Source organism: Crotalus tigris, unplaced genomic scaffold (assembly GCF_016545835.1).
Source record: "Crotalus tigris isolate CLP2741 ecotype Arizona unplaced genomic scaffold, ASM1654583v1 scf7180000017568.12009008, whole genome shotgun sequence".
NCBI classification, from domain to species: Eukaryota; Metazoa; Chordata; class Lepidosauria; order Squamata; family Viperidae; genus Crotalus; species Crotalus tigris.
The window spans coordinates 8,248,254-8,268,852 of NW_024096478.1; the positions used below are offsets into that span (position 1 = coordinate 8,248,254).

At 43.3% G+C, this 20,599-nt stretch overlaps 1 protein-coding gene across 6 annotated transcripts in view; it reads right to left on the reverse strand.

Moving 5' to 3' along the window:
- The window catches only part of KCNIP1 (potassium voltage-gated channel interacting protein 1), a 604,539-nt gene that overhangs the window by 179,959 nt on the left and 403,981 nt on the right, over positions 1–20,599 (reverse strand). The window contains exons 1-3 of one of the 6 annotated variants that reach the window (XM_039353126.1): positions 18,373–18,428; positions 16,412–16,502; positions 15,795–15,889 (exon numbers count right to left, since the gene is read on the reverse strand). The exons of 4 other annotated variants lie outside the window; for them this stretch is intronic. The gene's annotated coding sequence lies outside the window, so the exon portion shown is untranslated. Of the gene's footprint in view, positions 1–15,794; positions 15,890–16,411; positions 16,503–18,372; positions 18,429–20,599 lie in introns of those variants that run through there. One more of the 6 variants, XM_039353134.1, reaches the window with a different exon arrangement.

Consider the following 20,599-nt stretch of genomic DNA (forward strand, 5'->3'; position numbering starts at 1 on the left):
TCTCTAAGGCAACAGAAATATACAGGAGCTACTTTGTTTAGCACCCCCCCCCGATTTATGCCAAAGTTTACAAAATAGTGGCTTAGCTAGAACTGATGGCATTTTTCAATATGTTCATTATAAATGAAGTTCCATTACTGCATGCAAAAAACCATATATGACTGGTTTCAGTCTAAAATAAGTGCACTCGAAGCAATAGCATTAAATTAATTTACTAAGCTACTACAATTGCTTTGCAACATTATGGGCAGAGGTCTAAAATAAAATAAGTGACTGGTTACAGAGGGTATCATTCAAATATGTACATTTTTCAGTTAACGTATTTTGTAAGTTTGAAAAATAGCCAGGGTTGAAGATTTATTCCTTTCATTTATAAGCTATTTTTTCTTCTGAGGAAGCATGAATCACACTGTCCAGCAAAGCAATTTGTTATAAAATAAAATGAAATGCAGCATTTTAGCACATTTACCACAATTAAACAGTTTTATTCAGAAAGACACTCTGATCTCAACAAATGTGCAAGTGAAAAGCTTTCTTTCAGTTCCTATTTCTTATAACTATACTGTGCATAGGAACCACAGGTAAGACCCCTGAAAAAGGATCTCCCCAGATGATCTTAACGTGAAGACTAGTGGACACTGCTAATGATTTAGGATTCTGTGACATGGACCAGGTAGGTTTTCAGCAACCAATGTAATATATTTGGTTCTTCTCCTTAACAGTCAGGCAGCAATGTCCTGCATTGGGTGCAATTTCAATGCATGCATACATAAACAAATGCATACATATATACATAAACCTTCATTAGATGAGCTAGTCTAATGAAGTGGTAAGTAAGATCATAAAATGTTGAGAGACTTGGCCATAGAATAACTCAAATATGACTGAATGCATAACATTATCATCATCAATAAAATGGTAGCTCACTTGATGTGCATAAGCATCATGTTTGCTTCCTCCAACCCGTCATTGCAAATCATTCCAAAAATAGGAGTCAAGGTGATATTACCATAAACACAAAGGTTCAGCAGAAATTCTGGCATCTAATTTCAAACTGATGTGACTTTACCTTTATAAGTAGGCTAGGAAATAATCAATTCAGTTTGCCTCTAGACCAGAAGTCCCCAACCTTTTGGGCACCAGGTACCGGTTAGGTGGAGAGAGGTTTTTCCGCGGACTGGAGGGGGTGTGGTTTCGTGTGCTACCTGCATTCCACAGATGGGGTTTTGCTTGTTTGTGCGACCTGGTTGCTGGCATGCCATGGCCTGGTACAGGTCCATGGACTGGGGGTTGGGAACCCATGCTCTAGACCAGGGCTTTTCAACCTTTTCACCCATTGTACCACTTTTAGGATATGGCAATATCCGAATACCACCATTCACCCAGCAAGGTATCAAAAACTTGATGACCAAAAAAAAAAAAAAAGGAAAAAAGTGATAAAAAAGTGATAAAGTACAGGTAGTCCTCTACTTACAACAGTTTGCTTAGTGACTGCTCAAAGTTACTGAAAAAAGGGCCCCCCAAGCCACAGCTGAGCAAGACGCCTGCCTGCCCGGTGGTGCTCTTCCTCCTGTCTGAGGTTTTCATTGTTGTGAGCATTTCTGTTGAGGATTGGCAGCAGGGGTCGGGTGGGTGTTTGGTTTTTATTCCCCCCGTCTGCTGGGTAGTTGCAGCAGGTTCTGGTCACTTCACATAACCCTGGGACACTGTGGCCATCATAAATATGAATCAGTTGCCAAGCATCTGAATGTAAATCACAAGACCCTGGAGATGCTGCAACATTCCAGCTGATCGGCACTTCTTTTGGGCTCAGCAGAAGTGCCAGGATCAGTACTGTTTTCCAGCTGATTGGTGCTTCTTCAGGGTTCAACAGAAACATCAGGATCAGCTCCAAGCTCCAGCTGGAGCCTGGCACTGATTCTGGTGCTTCCATTAAGCCCTGACAGCCCTGAAGAAACACCAATCAGCTGGAAAGCAGCACTGATCCTGGCGCTTCCGCTGATCCCTGACAGCCCTGCAGCTCCAGCCATCTCTCGCTCAGGCTTGTGCGGTGCTGCCACCAGTTCAGCTCATTCCCCTCCCCTGCTACCACTTTTCTAGGATGGTCACGTACCACCTGCCAGGTTCCAATGTACCACTGGTTGAAAAGACCTACCCTAGAACACGTGTTCAACCTACGTTTTGGGAAGCACCATATTAGTCAAAGCCCTCCTTAAATGGATTTGGGTAAACAATCATAATAGAAATATTGACATTACTTGTGGCAAATAATCTGGGAATTTTCCATCTCAAACATTTTGGATAGAAGGGATGGGGAGCCTATATGAAGAAGATAGGTACCGTGTCCTTATGAGGCAGCATCAGGTATGTATGTTGTTAGACTGTAACATGCACCATCTCTGGAAATGGACATTCAGAACATAGGGAGAATTACATTTGCCTATGCATGTTTTAACTGAACACATTATTCACCTTTTTTTTTTGCACATTCAAAAATGGGGGGACCCATAGGTGGATATAACTGTTTTGTTCATCTCTTATGGTTATTCATAGCTAAGAAGGAAAAAGTAACACTGCTAACATCACATGTCAGGGATTTGATCTGGCAGATTACTGATCTGGAAAAAAAAATCATTTCTTATACTTGCAAGAGCCTCTACACTTGGGCATACATTTTCAACAGCAACTTTCAATTACAAATGAAATCACCTTCAATATGATGTTTGACAAATATAAAACTCCCACATGGTGAAAGGTTCTAACACTCATAAGAACATGCACAGCAAACTGGAGAGGAAAAAAAAAAAACTAAAGAAGAAATTAAGCGCGCAGCCAGACAGGTGAGCCTGTAATAAGGCTGTCCTCATCTATGAGGGGGCTGACTTGGTATATACTGTATTAGACGGGAGTGGAGAAAGGAGACTTCCCCTTGGAATGTGCCCACCTGAGTTTGGTTTCAAGTATAGCACCAGCTGGGATCTCAAGGCAGAGCTGGAAGAGTGGCTTTTATCTTCTGGGAGATTCTTGCAACACTGTTCCCCCAGATAATTTCCTGTGAGATCCTGTGTGTGAACTTAGGGAACAGGTGGGAAGGCTACTCCTGTCCTGGCCTCCTTGCCATTCAGTACTGTGACTCATAAAACAGTGGAGTTTCCCCAAATAATAATAAATAATGAAATAACTAATACAAATTTCAATAGAAAGAAGCTGAAGTAACTGTGGACCACCTGGTTAGCTGCTGCAAGAGGACTGCACAGACTGAGTACAAACAAAGGCATGACAAAACAGCAACATTGGCGCATTTGGAAGATCTGTAAGAAATATCACTTGCCTGCAAGCAAGAATTGGTAGGACCGCAAAATACACAAAGTAACAGAAAATGAAGAACCTTAATGTGGTCTGGACTTTAAACAGACAAACATCTGCCACACAACACCCCAGACTTAACAATTGTTGATAAGAAAGACAAAAAAAGTGTCTGGATAGTGGGCATTGCAATACCTAGAGAAAGAAGAATAAAAGAGAAAATCGCAAAATATAAAGACAAAATATAAAATATTTTGTACAAAATACAAAATATAACAAAAAAAGTAAATGACTGTGGCAAAAGAAAGTAAATGTACTACCAATGGCAATAGGTGCCTTGGGTGCAATCTCAAAACATCTGGAGCATCATCTGAACACCATCGGCATTGAAAAGATTCTCATCAGTTATTTGTAAAAAGCAGCTTTACTTGAAACAACTTACACCCTGTGATGTTATTTTTAACCCCAGTAAATAACATTTCCCTATCTGAATTCCTTGGGAAGAACTTGATAGGTATAAAAAATGCCATGTAAACCTCTGGCTGTGTGACCAATCGTAATAACATATTAAATATATGTGCTGCCCAACTCCCAATGACTCTGGGTGACTAGTACTGACAATCTCTCAAATTGATATTGTTTTCCCTGAAGCTGTTTGGGAGTTCATGGTTCTCGTAGGAACCGTGACCAATAAACAGCTGGGTCACAAGTGGGATTTATTTTTGTGTCTATGGAGGTTCTCAGTTATCCAGGTCATGGTTGTCCCAAAGATGCTTTTAAAAAAAACTAAACTTTCTTTTCTTTTTCTGGAATGTTTCACTTCTCATCCAAGAAGCTTCTTCAGATAATTCAGAATTGAAGAAGATTCTAAGCAACACCTAGAAATAATCTGTGATATCGGCAAAATGGTATTCTCACCAACTCCAGTAATAAAAACAATGAGAGATATTGCCACATGAAATCAGCCTAAAGTCTGTAATGCATTAATTGGTGACAGAAGGGGCGTTGTCTTACCTGAACGCCTTTTCTCAGCATGATGATGGAGAATCCACTGGTGGGTTATCTCAGCCTTCTTGCTCAGATGAGACTAAGTCAGAAAGTTGCCACGCCTCCCGCTGGGCTGGACTGTACCCAGTTTTCGATCAAGGCAAAGCAACTGACGAAGTCCGAAGCATTGGCTCCTCCTACCCTGACACAGGACCAGACAGCCCTTAAAAGGGTGGGTGTGGATTCTCCATCATCATGCTGACAAAAGGTGTTCAGGTAAGACAACGCCCCTTCTCCAGCATGATGAGTGGATAATCCACTGGTGGGACATACCAAAGCCGCTCATGTCCCTATGGGGGGGAACTAATCAGGGCTTGTGTCCCACTGGATGATATCACTTGCTGCAAAACCCTCCAGCCAAACGAGGCATCCGAAGAAGCAAACTTGTCCAACTTATAATGCCTGATGAAGGAGGAAGGCGAGGACCAAGTTGCCGCCTTGCAGATTTCATCAATGGATGCCTGGGTAGACCAGGCCGCTGACGCAGCCGCACTGTGAGTGGAATGGGCAGTGATGTGACCAGGAACCGGTAGGGATTGAGACAGATAAGCATGGGCAATGCACGCCCTGATCCACCTCCCGATGGTTGCAGAAGAGACCTTCTGACCCATGGAAGAGGGCTGGAAGGATACGAACAGGGCCTCTGACCTTCGGAATTCAGAGGTTCATTTTATATAACAACACAGGGCCCTGCGTACGTCCAGTTTATGCTACTGTCTTTCCAGTCTATGGGATGGATTGGGGCAAAAATTTGGACGTACCACCTCTTGGGCCCTATGAAACCAGGTGTTGACCTTCGGAATGAAGAATGGATCTGAATAAAGGACCACCTTGTCCTCATGGAAAGTGCACAGGTCACTCCTAACTGAAAGGGCAGCCAGCTTTGAAATACGTCTGGCTGACATGACTGCGATCAGGAAAGCCACTTTCAGTGAAAGGAGTCTTAAGAAACAAGACCTGATGGGTTCAAATGGTGTTGAAAGTAGGGCTTGTGGCACCCGTGACAGGTCCCAAGAGGGGTAGTGACGAACTGCCGGTGGCCTGGCATTAGTCGCCCCCTTGAGAAAGGTGCTTACCACTGGGTGCTGGGCTAAAGGAACCAGATTATCACAAGTAAGCACCGTGGATAAAGCCGCTACCTGCCTGTGGATAGTGCTAGGTGTTAACCCTCTATCCATACCCTCCAGCAAATAGTCTAGAATATTCGGAATGGTGACAGAAAGAGGCTGGAGTTGGTGCTTAGTGCACCACAGACAGAAGTTCCTCAATGTCGCTTTGTATATCCTATTAGTCTTGCTTGGACAGAAGCTTGGACCATGGAGATCACCCTTGATGAATAGGATTGTCTGGCTAAATCTCTCTGCTCAAGTGCCAGGCGGCCAACTGGAGCCACTGGGGATCTGGGTGTTGAAGGGCCCCTTGGCTGAGGGAGATGTGGTCTGGAGGAATCTTCCAAGGCGATGAGATGGAAAGCTCCACGAGGTCAGCAAACCACAGGCATCTCGGCCAGTGTGGAACAACCAAGATGACCTCCGCTTGCTCCTGAAGCACCTTGCGGATGGTTGCCGGAATCAGGGGGAGGGGAGGAAAGGCATACAGTAACTCCCTGGGCCACTTGCTGCGAAGAGCGTCCGTTCCTCTGCCCCTGGGGATGGGAACCTGGTGAAGAACCTGGGCAGTTGAGAGTTGGTCGGGGAGGCAAACAGGTCCAACTGGGCTGACTGAATCTGTCCGAGATCTCCCTGAACAGAGCTGGGTCCAGGCACCACTCTGAGTGGTCCACCGTAGACCTGCTCAGGGAGTCCGCTTGTTGATTCGCCTCCCCCCGATATATGCTCTGCCTTGAGCCAGCCAAGATTGGTCTCTGCCCAAGAGTTCAAACTGTGGGCTTCAAGCATAAGGGACTTGGATTGGGTCCCTCCCTGCCTGTTTACATGCGCCTTTGCTGCCACATTGTCTGTCAATACTAGCACATGTTGTCCTGCCACCATGGTGGAGAAGTGGCAGAGGGCCAGATGAATGGTCCTGAGTTCTAGCCAGCTTATACTGTGGCTTAAGTTCGAACAGGACCATCGACCCTGGGCCAGTTGTGTCTGGAGGTGAGCCCCCCAGCCAAATAAGCTGGTGTCTGTGGTCAAGGTGAGCCTGACAGGCTCCTTGAAGAGGGATCCCTTGACCATTGCTGGAGAGGTCCACTACAGGAGGGAGGACAGTGTCTGGCGTGTACCCTTACCCTCATGTTGGAGGAGCTCATGTTCAGCTTCTGAAAGAGGAGAAGGAACCACTGAAGCTCTCTGGAATGCAACCTGGCCCATGGAACGATCCCCATACAGGAGACCATCTTCCCCAGCAACTGTGACAACTGTACCAGAGGAATTACCCTGTCCCTTCGGACCTGGTGTACGAGGGTCCGGATGCTGTCTCGGCGTTCCTGGGAGAGGAGGACCTCGCAAAGGTTCGAGTCTATGACTGCCCCCAGGTGGAGGAGGCGATTTGATGGGACCATGTGGCTCTTTTGGAAGTTCACGGAGAATCCGTGAACCTGCAGAGTCCTGATGGTGAGTGCCAGGTCCGACTGGGCTGAATGGAAGGAACGGGACTGGATAAGGATATCATCCAGATAGCATTGAATGCACAACGGGATCATTCTCAGATGGGCGGCTAATACCGCTAAGATCTTTGTGAACACCCGTGGGGCCGAGGAAAGGCCAAACGGGAGCACTTTGTACTGAAAATGCTCGTGCGCGTAACAAAACCGGAGGAATTTGCAATGTACAGGAAGGATCGGGACGTGTAGGTAAGCTTCCGTTAGGTCTATGGAGGATAGGAAATCCCCCCTCCTGATGTTGCCCAGGATAGACTTGAGAGTCTGCATCTTGTAGTCCAAGTGGTAATTTAGTCCTTTCAAGTCCAATATCGCCCTCCAGCCCCCCGAGGCCTTTGGTACCATGAACAGAATGGAGTAAACCCCCTGTCCTTTCTGTTCCGTGGGCACTGGCTCTATGGCCTCTATCTCCAGTAGATGGGAGATGGCTATGGACATAAGCCTTGTCTTGGTGGAGTTCCTTGTGTTGGGGCAAGCATCCTGGAGGTATGGATAAGAACTCCAGGGCAAGGCTGTGTTGGATGGTGTCTTTCACCCATGAGTTTGTGGTGGTGGCCCCCCAAGTATTGCTGAATAGGGATAGTTGACCACCTATGGGAGAGGTCTCCCTGGAGTCATTTGTTTAGTCTATACAGATGGCCTCCTGAACCCCGAAAGGGCCGCTTAGATTGGTACTGGGCCCTGGCTCTGGTGTCTTGGTGGTATTGCTGGCGATCTTGTCTTAGGGGATATGATCGAGTGTTATGGGACCAATCCCAGGACGGCCCGGCCCGAAAAGGCTGTCTCCAGTCCCAGGTGTGGCCGGTACGAAAGGACTGCCTATGGAAGTCTTGTTGGGGCCTTCCGTCCAACCTCCTGGAGGGATGTACAAGTACCTTACGTTTGTCCTTTCCCTTGACCAGGTATGGCTCGAGAACAGGGCTGAAGAGGTCAGTACCGGTATAAGGGGCGGTTGCTAGGTGCCACTTGCACTTCAAATCGGCCCGCCATTGTTTTAGTCAGGGAAGTCTGCGGATCGAGACGGTGGCCGCAATGGATCTAGCAGAATACCTGGCAGAGTGGAGCGAGGTGTCTGCTACGTACTCAGATGCTGCAACCAATTTGCCCATCTGATGTGCTCGCACCTGGTCAGGGGGAATTAGCACCTGGAGCTCACAAAGCCAGATTATTGAAGACCTAGCGAAGAAAGATGACGAGGTCACCGCCCTGACTGACCACGCCGAGGCTTGATGAGCCCTGGAGAGAGAAAATTCAAATCTCTTTTCCTCTGCCTTCAAGGCCTCGGCCATGTCTCCTGGTATTGTGGAGGAAGAAAATAAGGAGGTTAGGGGCGTGTCTACAAGTGGCACTTCCAGTAGGGAAGAGAAGGAGGGAGAGACATTAAACAACTTTTTTTCTGTCCCACTGAGAGTGGGAAGAGTGCCAAGGGAGGACCATTGCTTTTCCACCATGCTGCAGAAGAAAGGTGGGCAGCGAATCTGCCTTTCCTCGACCACCGGCTCTGAGAACAGAGGTTTTGAGTCCTGGGTGGTGGGAACAACCAGCTGAGACTCCTGTTCAGGAACAATGTTGGCCAAAGTGCACGCCTTCAGGAGCAGTGACCTGAATAAAGAAGGATCGAAGAGGCGAGAGATTGGGGACGAGTCCAGAGCTGCTTCTTCATCCTTTGACATAGGCATGTCAGAGGTCTCGTAGTTCACAGAATCATCCTCTCCTACCTGAGAGGATCTGTCCGAATAGCCCGAGCTGGGAAACAGGGTGGGCCCTGTCTGAGGCAGAGATGCCAAGGAAGGCACAGGCATCTGAGGAGGCCATTGACCCTTGGAAGAGGCCATGTACTGCACAAAAGCTTGGGCCATAAAGGCCTGAAGTTGGTCCGGCCACAACTCCTGTTGCTCTGTTGGGTGAATGCCAGCTGCCATAGGCATATATGTGGCTTCTGGGCCTTGGTGAGCTATGTGGGAGGGGGAACCCCTCCGACTCCTTGCAAGCGAGGAGAGAGGGAGGCCCACCTGTCCAGTTTCTCCCCGAGGAGACCATGCCCTAGGGGCAGTACTCATTGGCGCATATTGAGGCTCAAATGGGGAGCAGTCCAGTGGAATGGGGAAGACCAATTCTGCTCCACTGGAGTGAGCCTCTGAGCTCTGGAGAACTCCTTCTCCAGTGCCTGATGTCTCCTCGAGGCCTCTCTCTCAGCAGCTTTAGAGGGCTTCTTGGTGGACATGGCCTTTACCTTGGCTTTCAGCCTCCCTGCCGCCTGCAGTTTGCAGGATCTACGCTTTTTTTTTGTGGGGGATACAGAAGAGCCCTGCGATGGCTGATGAGTCTCACTGTCCACCATTGCCACCGAAATATTCTGGCCAGGAGATATCTGGGGAGGGGGTGGATCGCAATTCAGGTTGTCAGAGAGGGAAATCCCGGGCTCTGAACAACAACAATGGCTGACAGCCAGTTAGTTTCTAAAACTATCTGTTAGGCCCTGCTGGCGCAGTGCCACACCAACCAGGACAGGTGGTAGCTAATAAAACCCTCCCTGTGAGTGGATGGACTGGTGTAGGTGTCTAGAGGACTGGGTCACTGAGGTAAGGGATGTCTGCTAGTATGGTAAGGTAAAAGGTCCAAGGCCTGACAGCAGTAATATATTATGGCTGAGGAGCTTTGCTCTCAAAATGGCAGCCGTGCCACAGACTATCACCCCTAGGGTGATCTAATTAGGTGGTAAATTCCACTCCACAAGGAATGCTCCCAGGGTGTTGGAGTGTGTCCCTATCCTGCTATGGCAGGATGGATAGAGAGCCAGATCCTTTAGAAAAATTCCCCTGAGGCAATTTGGCTGAAGGGTTCCACGTCTGGCCAAACTTTTCTGCTTCCAAAATGGTGGCCACGCCAAAATAACAGCCGTCTGAAGCCGACAGGGCCTTCCCAACCTCGAGGAGAGTGTCCTAACAGGGCCCCGGGGAAGCTAGCTGACAGTTTTCCTTTCTCCCTGTGTGCAGAGGACGGCGATCTGCTGTGCTGTGACCGTTCTTTTCTTTTCTGCGGCTCCGCAATGATCCAGAGCTTCAGACAGTTGAAAGGGAGCCTCGCAGCAACAAAACACTGGAGTAAGGCTGTCTGGCCTCCAAGATCTTCATGGGGGGTCGCCCAGCTGAGGCGAATGCCTCACGCCGTCGGAAGAGCTCTCCCGGCCGATCGGGAGGCCCGATGGAGCCAAAAATACTAACGGCTCTCAGCTGCAGTTCGGAAGGCTCAGTGGAGCCAAAAAGGCTAACAGCCGCTGACAGCAGTCTAATGAATTTGGATCAGCCAATTGGAATAGGTAAGTTAACTAAGTTCTTATTATAAAATTTTGAAAGGCCAATTCAAGTGATGAGCGGAAATTCCACAGGTTCTCAGCTTGAGTCTAATTAGAGGAGCTCAGATTAATGCTTCTTGCTGAGCGAAGACTAAGTCGAAAACTGGGTACAGTCCAGCCCAGAGGGAGGCATGGCAACTTTCTGACTTAGTCTCATCTGAGCAAGAAGGCTGAGAGAATCATTCTCTCATCATGCTGGAGAATCAGTAAGGCACTCAGTTCTCTATTCTGGTTTAAGTCAGCATTCAATGCAGCACAGAACCAGTGCACTCTCAAGAGAGCATTGGTCCTGCTTTTTAAATACAGAACTATTATTTTTCCAAAAAAAAAAAAAAACCTGCTAAAGCCATGTTTACAAAAAACAGGTCTAGTGCATTTTCAAAGTAGCTTTAAGCTTGGATATGTAAGGAACTCAAGTAAAACTTGACAAACACTTTTGAAAGTATCAATCACATATTACACAGCCAGATATTCCTGCAGGACAGTTAAGGGTCTGGTCTCTCTTGCAGTCAAAGCCAAGTTTTCTATGACACACAGAAATAAAAGAAGCCCACAGAAGGTTAATGTGGCCAAAAGGAGCTGGTCAGATCCCAGCCCTAATTGAATCATCAACTAGATCATGTCCTTGGCAAAAGTTGCATCTGGAGAACATCAGGCCACATGAACTAAAAGTACCCCCCCACACACAAACTGTGCAGGGTTCTCTTTAGCATGACTTTAATGACAATAGTAATGAAACAAGAATTCCCTCAAGTGAAGTTATTTTCAGTTCAGAACTAATGCATCCAGGCGTATCTTAAGGCAGTCTTTTTCTCATAGCCTCATGGTGGACTGGACACAAAGGAGTCTTTTTACTGCTAAAGAGAAGATCTTCAGCTGTGGCTTGTTTATATGACAATTGGTTGAATCTTTATCAGACTGAGAATTGACACTTGCAAAGAAGAGGAAAGACACTATTTTAAAACAGGGATAGCTAAAGTCAGTTTTAAGCAGCCTCAGCTGGAGATGAGATGAAGGCAATGTCACAAGGGCATGCCCCTAACTGTAGCAAGAATATGCCATCATTATTATATCATATAAAAATTATTACCGAAGCATGTTCTTACTGCAGTGAGGGGGATGTTAAGGATGAGCCCTAAGCAGCAGGAAGATTCAAAGAAAATGTGCAGAGGGTGAAAAAAAGTTTTATAAATCAGAAGAAAAAGATGTTTCAAGTCAGAAGGTTAAACATGGTAGCACACCTCTGGGAATATTTCAGCCTATTGATATTTGATTTTGCAGAGTAAATGTTTGGCTACCTTGTTGCCCTTTGCTTTATGAAATCATTTTTTATCCTATTCTCTCAACAATTTTCAGCTCCTCCTAATCTAATTTAACCTGGCCTTGATATACTGTACTGCATTCTATTAATGAAGTCATGAATAGAGATAAAAAAGCACTAACCCAACCTAAATTCTTTCAGACCTTGGCATCTTTTTTTCTAAGTGAGTGAATTTCATTCCTTTACTTCAACATGCTATTTTTCCAGCCTGTTTGGAACGAATGAAAGAAAAAGAGAGAAGAGGAAGGACAATGCAGAGATCTGTGCTTTAAAAAAGGGAGGCTATCTGCTGGAATCTTCTTAAACCAAATGTGTATGTGGTTGTGTGGTTGTTGCTGGATGAGACAAGAAGTGACACAGCTTCTTTAAGGAATTCTGACAGCTATGATGTGAACACTCATTCTAAGCCACCTTTTCCTCTCTGAATCTGGATCTCTAAACAGCCTGAATACACAATGAGCTTCAGTAGAGCCTCTCCAAATTACCACCAAGAATGGGAATTACTGAGAACTGTTGGTAGGGTTTAAGATGTAGTATTACATTTTATCTTAAAATGGGAAACATAAGTCTTTCCTCCTCCTCCTCCTCCTCCTCCTCCTCCTCCTCCTCCTCCTCCTCCTCCTCCTCTTCCTCCTCCTTCCCAAATCAGTAGAGAAAACACAGTCACAGAACATCTAACAATTACTCTGAACAGAGATATTTATTCCTTTCTCAGTCAGGGGAATAACCACATCCCGAATGGGGCCTTTATGAAATAGAAGAATATAAAACATCATTGGTTGAAGAAAGGATGAGATGTAAGATTAAGAGCTGTGTCAAACCACTGCACACCTTGCCTACAACCAACAGAAAGATCCTTAAAGCCAGGATGAATTATTTCTATATTATAGTCATGCCCACAAACACACACAACTCCAGTTCCTAGTGGTGTGTACGTTTATGTGGGTGTGTGTGTGTGATTATTTCCTTCAGACAGAGTTGCATGTCCTTGGTCTTTTTTTGCCCAAGTTAGAAAATATCTGAACACAAAAATTGTTGAACTAATCAACCTCCCATTCCCATCCCCAGAGAATTACTAGAGACAGACAGTCTTGGAAACAGTGGGACGAGAGGGATAGGGAGCTTCATTGCAAAATGGGCTCATTCAGATAAATTTTGTGAACTTTTTTTAGACCACTTTACATCAAATTATTATTCCTTCAAGGTAGCAGGGAGAAACAACAGAGTGGAATTCTACATTAAAGGAAAGAGTAGCTCAGTTGCTCTTTTTATGTGTTCATAATACAGACTTAGACTCTTTGAAAATAATAGTTTAGTTGCAGCCCTATATATGAGTTTCTTCATATCCTTCCTTTTTTAAAAAAAGTCATCCCCCAAATAAGTGCAACCTTCACTTTATTATTGTCTGAGTAATGATTTAATTTTATTCTGCCCATGTCTATATTTTAAAATGAAATAATTTATGTTAATAAAAAGCTGTGTTGAAGTTCAGTCAGGCAGAACTTCAATACTTCTACAGTCCTATAATTTCATTCATATTTCTTGAAATGCTAAGTATTATATTCAAGGGCAATTCATTTTGTGCTCAAAAGTGACACTCAATCATTATCTTTTTATTACTTACAGTGGTATAATCCAATATACTGAGAATTTAATGCAAATGCAAATTAAGCCTTAGAATACAAAAATTGCTGCCTTTTCCAATTTTAATGCAGTGCTAACTGAAAGTTCAAAAGAATAATGGTTAACAGTCCAGGGCCATTATTGGATTTCTGTATTTTATAATACATAGGAGAAAGCAACGTTACATTCTCCTGTAGACTTGAGAACCCCATTTACTTATTATTATACAGTAATAGAGGTGAGATCAGCAATGCTTGATATCTATTTTCAAAATAACTCACAATCAAAGAAATAAAGTAACAAGCTACATACAAACACAAGATGTAACTGGACTGCAATACTGCACCTTTCCCATTTTAAACATTTTTTCTCCATTCCTATTTATGTAACCAGATTCCTTTTGTTAAAAAGTGTAACAGAATATTAGCACCTTCATATTAGAGAACTTAGAAAACAGTGAGTTATCACAAATTTAATATACTGCTATTGTTTCATTTTTAGTTGGTTCCTGAACCAACAAACCAGCCTTTCCTAATTGGGTACTTTCTCAGATTATTGGAAGACATAGAATCTCCATTAGGGTTGTAGTCCATATATCTAATGGTTGACAAGTTGGCAAGATTGATGGAGACTAATGGAGCAATCATTTTGGTCACATCATTTGCTATTTTATGGGTCGCACTGCCTTGATTTGATATATCTTTGATATCCCGCCCTATTTCAGGAAATCAGATTGGCTTATAAATGAGTACTCCTGTAATATTGTTTTATTAATTATGTAGAATAACTCTGTAAACTGAATGCAAAATGAATATGAGTCTTCAGGATGATGGAGGAAGAAGAGGAGGAGGAAGAGAAGGTAATAATATTAGCAGTAGTAATGTAGGAGGAGGAAAAGAAGCCAATTTTGGCTGCATCAAGAGAAAAATAGTTTCCAAGTAAGGAGAATTAATAGATCTATCTAAGTTTGCATTAGTCAAACTCTACTTCAATTACTGTGTTTTGAGCAAAATGTTTTAAGAAGGATTCAGAGAAATGCAAGCAAGTTTAGAAAAGGGTAAAAAGCATTATTAGGGGATCAGAAACTAAGTCTTATGAAGAGAGAAAGAAGGCATTGGAAATGTTTGGCATTGTGAGAAGAAAACTAAGAGTGAATATGATTGCACTCTTCAAATTCTTGAAAGGTCTCAGAATAGAAGTTCAAGACCTGTAGTTTATCATTCCTGGCTGCAGGACATGGACAGATGGACATATATTACAGAAAGCATGTTCTAGGAGTTAAAAAAAAGAATTTGTAACAAGAAGAGTATTTGACAGTGGGCTCAATTCCTCAAGAGAAGTAAAATGTACACAATTTGGGTTTATGCAGAGGCCAGACAGTTGGCTGTCGTGAATGCTTTATTCTCACAGAACAAGGGCATAGACTTGAAAGCCTACGTAGCTTCTTCTAACTGTAATATTTAAAATTATTTTAAATCAGCATAGAATAACATTTTTAAAGGAGGGAGGCTGTTCATATTCAGTTAGGTCCAGTGACATGACTTAACCACAGTTTATTGAATTGGCCATGGCTTGATAAATTCATACATCATGCTAAGCTAAAACCAAACAACACATTATGACTTGAGGCAATATGTGAATCTAGTCACTAGATGGTACAAGTAAAACTTTTTTTTTCTGAAGACCTTTATGACTTTTTTAAATTTTGTATTGGTTACTTCAAACATTTTCAGGCAATCTGGTTGAATGGACTTCTCAATTCATCTAGAGACTACCAAGTGTCTTTTTTATTCCCTCAGATGTGGCTGAAGGCAGATTTATAGTTAACATATATGTTTATTTTGTAGAGCTATGCAAGTCATTGCAACATTGATTCAATTCAGCAAAGCTTTAATAGTATCTGTGTAAAATATAGATGACCATTTTTGTCTTCTTGGGCCCTTCTGTCAAAATTACACTTTTGGCTCAATTTCAAAGTGATTCAGATGCTCAGATTAATTTAAATATTCAAATAAAATACATTGAATGTATACAGATTGAATGTATTTGAAAGTTAATTCATTCAAGTAATCAGAACAGATCCAATTCAAACAGGCCTACCAACTAACTAGTGTTCAGATTCAGAGTTTACATGTAAAGTGCATCTAGTATACATATGCTTTTATGGTGCAACTCTCTTCTTTATGACTTATATTTTAATTTGGTTTACTTCATGTACTAAATCTCATGGTAATAGCTATTCAATAGCTATTGAAAGCTGTTTTATAGGTTAACAATGTGATATATCACATTCCAGCTGCATATTATGTTGCGAAAACAGAAAATGGATCCCACATTAAAATTTATTTATTTATTAAATTTATATGGCTGCCCATCTCACAAGAAATGACTCATTTCAATAAAGAAATAATTTTTCAGCATTATGTACTTCATATGCACCTGTCAAAATTTTATACCCACAGGTCATTGGCAGAATTGAAATATATAAATGTCCCATGTTCAATCTGTAACAGCTCTTGATAAGGCTGATAACATACCTACTGCTGATAAGGTTCAAATCTACAAAAAGGGGAAATTGGATCCAGGAAACTATGGGCCAATCAATAGCTTGACATCAATACCTGGGAAAATCCTGGAAAAGATAATTAAGCAAAGCATTGTGAGTGCCTAGAAATGAACAAGGTGATTACTAGAAGCCAGCATAGGTTTGCTAAAAACAGATCATGCCAGACAAACTTTATTGCTTTTTTTTTTTATAAAGTGACTAAATTAGTGAACCAGCAAAATGCTATAGACACAATATACTTGGATTTCAGTAAGGCATTTGACAAAGTAGAACACAACCTAATTCTTGGTATGATAGACACGTATCATGTGTCTAAATGTGGTATAGACAGTTCCATCATCACATGGAATCGAAATTGTCTGACAAACTGTACCCAAGCATGTAGTCTTCAATGGAACTGCAAATGCCTACAAATATAGTATAAAGATCTGTCTCTGAGGAATGAGAAAACAAAAACTGGGGCAGGAAGTACTAGTTCCATAGTAATCTGCAGCTCATTTCTGCTGGCAACATGCAACACCAGATAGGTTTGTAGTTGGCTGACAAATCAGACTACATATACATAGAGAGTAGCATGCAGTGGGGTACCTCGAGATTCTGGCTTGGGTCCAATACTCTTCAGTATTTTCATAAATGAGATGATAGAAGGAGAATCATCATATTTACCAAGCTGGGAGAACTGTTAACACAAAATTAAGAAGGATCTTGACAAATTTGAAGACTGGGCTCTATATAACAAGATGTAGTAAAGTCTTGCACTTTGCTGGGAAAAATTAAACATAGAGGTAAAGAATAGATGGTACTTGGCACAACAGCAGTAACTGTGAGAGGGATCTATGTGTCCTAGTGGAGTACCACTTAAGTATGAATCAGCATTGTGCTGCAGCTGCCAAAAAAACCAATGCAATCCTGGGTTGCATTAATAGAGGAATATGATCAGGATTACGGAAAGTGGTAGTACTGCTTTATACCACACTGGTGAGACCAAACTGTACCCAGTTCTGGTCATCATGATACAAAAAAGATGTTGAGACCCTGGAAAATGTGCAGAGAAGAGCAACAAAGATGGTAAAGGGTCTGGATATCAAATTGTATGATGAATGGTTGAGAGGTCTAGCGATGTCTAGTGTATCGACGAGAAGGATTGGGGGTGGGGTGGGAACATGAAAGCAGTACTTGAGGGACTGTCACAGAGAATAGGAGATCAACATTTTCTCCAAAGCACCAGAGGCAAGACAAAAAGTATGAGTGGAATCTTGTTAAAGAGAGATCCAGTCTAGAAATAAGAAGACATTTTATGCCATGAGAAGAATCAATCAGTGGAATAGCTTACCTCTTGGAGTTGTGGGAGCTCCATTATTGGAGGTTTTCAAAAATAGACTGGACAATCGTGTAACTGGGATGATATAAGACTCTTGCCTTGAGCAAGGGGTTGGACTACAAGACCTCAGAGGTTCCTCCCAGCCCTATGTTCTATATTCAATGTTCTTTCTATTAGTGTCAACTGTATTGCACTATGAGACCAGTAGTTTAAATTCTATTGCAATGGTATCATAGTTTCTACAAAAGTTTCACTGATTTTAATATGTTTCTCCTTCCCCAGATATGCATGTGTAAACTGCAATCTCACACAATAATCTTAATATGACTAGCTGTGTATAAGACCCATGAAGTCTATTTTAGGGTACAGCTGGAAAGGAATGAAACTATTCCTGTAATATTAGAAGTTTATATATGGATTTTAAAACACATCACAGTGCTTTGTTGAATATATTCTACAATTCGTATTCATGTTCTTCCAGTCTATTGGAAATTCCATGTTTCTTAATAGGAAACATTAATAGCATACCAGATAGCAATTATTAACCTGTTTCTTTTCTAATCTAATAAGTCCGTGTAGAGCTCTCTTGCAAGGAAATTAATTTAAAAAAGAGAAACCAGAAAATGTTCTTCAGTATAGTGAGAATCATATTCACTTTAAGTAGCATGGAACAAATGAATGAAGATGCAGCAGGGTCTTTTGACAAGCTAGATTTGACAAGAGCTTGACAGTTTGTCTGATGAGCCTAAATCGATCTCTCTTACTTACTTACTTACTTACTTGCTCATTCTCTCTTTTTTCTTGAGAGCAGCTTTCTCTGAAATGAATTATAAGCAAAGCTTCTTGAGGTTATCAAATGGAAATGTTCTTTTTGCTCTGGGACTTAAAACAAGCAAGCAAATAAAAGTTCAGAAAGCCAAATGTTCCTTTCTGAAAAACTTCCAGCACAGATGGGGGGGGGGGACTGAAGTCATATGAAACCCCTGGTGTCACAGGATTACACCTAGAAGATAAAGTTAGCTATGTACAGAGATTAACAATGGTGGATGAAATATATAATTATCAGCCAGTTTTTGAAATGTAAGATAATAAACACAGTAAGCTTTGTAAAGAATTAAAAGGATACACAGCGTCAATACTCTGTTCGAAGCTCTGCTTTTCCAAATATAAATGATCAATTTTAGAGGGTTTGAAAAATTTGAGACACCACTTTGCCTCTAAAACTTACCTGAAAATACAAATTCGCTTTTTATCACATTTCCTGTGGCCCTGGGAAGCAAATAAGATCAGTGTGACCAGTTAGGTTTCCAGTGTCTTCTGACTATGAACCAGCAGTGTGCAGCAGCCAAAAAAGCTAATCAGCTAATTGTATAAACAGAGGCATAGAATCAAGATCACGTGAGGTATTAGTACCATTTTATAAAACCCTAGTAAGACCACACCTGGAATATTGTAGCCAGTTTTGGTCACCATACTACAAAAAAGATATTGAGACCTTGGAAAAAGTTCAGAGAAGAGCAACTAAAATGATCAAAGGCCTGGAGACTAAAACATATGAAGAACGGCTGCAAGACTTGGGTTTGGCTAGTCTAAAGAAAAGAAGAAATGGGCGACACAATAGCAGTATTCCAGTATCTGAGGGGCTGCCATAAAGAAAAGGGCATCAAACTATTCTCCAAAGCACCAGAGGGCAAGACAAGAAACAATGGTTGGAAACTGACCAAAGAGAGGAACAACCTGGAATTAAGGAAAAACTTCCTAACAATGAGGACAATTAACCAGTGGAAGAGCTTGCCTTCAGAAATCATGGGCGCTCCATCACTGGAGATTTTTAAGAAGAGACTAGGCAGTCACTTGTCTGAAATGGTATAAGTCAGTGGTGGTGAACCTATGGCACAGGCGTCTCCCCATGAGCAACATCGAGGTGGCCATGCCCACCCCAGCCACGCCCACTCAGAGCCCCTTCTGTGGGCATGCGCGCCACCACCAGCTGCTTGCGCAGGTCCATTAGGCTGCCAACACCGCTTGGAGCAGCAGCCCCACCCAGCACAAAGGAGGCGAAGCGGCCAGCTAGCAAGCTCGAGTACAGGTGGTAGAGCATGCCCATGCCCAGCAAGCCAAAGGTCACCCCGAGCACGGAAAGCCAGATCCCCATCGGCGCCATGGCCCCCCCCAGTCCCAGCTAGGATTGCATGCCTCGCCCATCTACGCTGGGCCTCCTGCCCACTGCCCCACCCGCCAGAGACCCCCTGAATCTCCCCCAACCCTGCCCGGCTACCACAGGCATCCCCTTATGAGCAACATCGAGTTGGCCATGCCCACCCCAGCCACGCCCACCCAGTCTGCTGTGACAACAGCAGCCACGCCCACCCAGTGGCCACACCCCATGCCCCCCCCCCGAGGGCACCACAATGCTGATGTGGCCCTGGCACTTTGCGATAAATAAGTGGGTTTTGGGTTGGGGTTTGGGCACTCGGTCTCTAAAAGGTTCGCCATCACTGGTATAGTTTCTCCTGCTGGACTAGAAGACCTCCAAGGTCCCTTCCAGTTCTATTCTATTCTATTCTATTCTATTCTATTCCTTCAGGAAGCTGATGTCCATGTGTCTCCACTGTATCCATCTCTGCTCCACTTTTGTACATTCATCATCATCATTATCATCATTATCATCATCATCATCATTATCATCATCATCATAGTAAAATTGGAAGGGACCTTGGAGGTCATCTAGTCCAACCCCCTGCTCAAGCAGGAAACCCTATACCATTTCAGACAAATGCCTGTCCAGTCTCTTCTTGAAAACTTCCAGTGTTACAGTATTCACTGCTTCTGGAGGCAGGTTGTTCCACTGGTTAATTATTCTAACTGTCAGGAAGTTTCTCCTTAGTTCTAGGTTGCTTCTCTTCTTGCTTAGTTTCCACCCGTTGCTTCTTGTCCTGCTTTCAGGTGCCTTGGAAAATAGCTTGACTCCCTCTCTTTGTGGCAGCCCCTGAGATATTGGAACATGGCTATCATGTCCCCCCTCGTCCTTCTCTTCATTAAACTAGACATACCCAATTCCAGCAGCCATTCCTTATATGCTTTAGCCTCCAGTCCCCTAATCATCTTTTTTGCTCTTCTCTGTACTCTTTCTAGAGTCTCAGCATCTTTTTTGCATCGCGGTGACCAAAACTGGATGCATATTCCAAATGTGGCCTTGCTATGGCATTGTAAAGTGGTATTAATACTTCACGTGATCTTGATTCTATCCCTCTGTTAATGCAGCCTAGCACTGTGTTGGCCTTTTTGGCAGCTGCAGCACACTGCTGGCTCATATTTAAGTGATTGTCCACTAAGACTCCGGGGTCCCTCTCACAGTTACTACTATTGAGCAAGGTACCCCCTATACTATACCTGTGCATTTGTTTTTTCTTGCCTAAATGTAGAACCTTGCTGGTCATGATTTAGACCAGTCC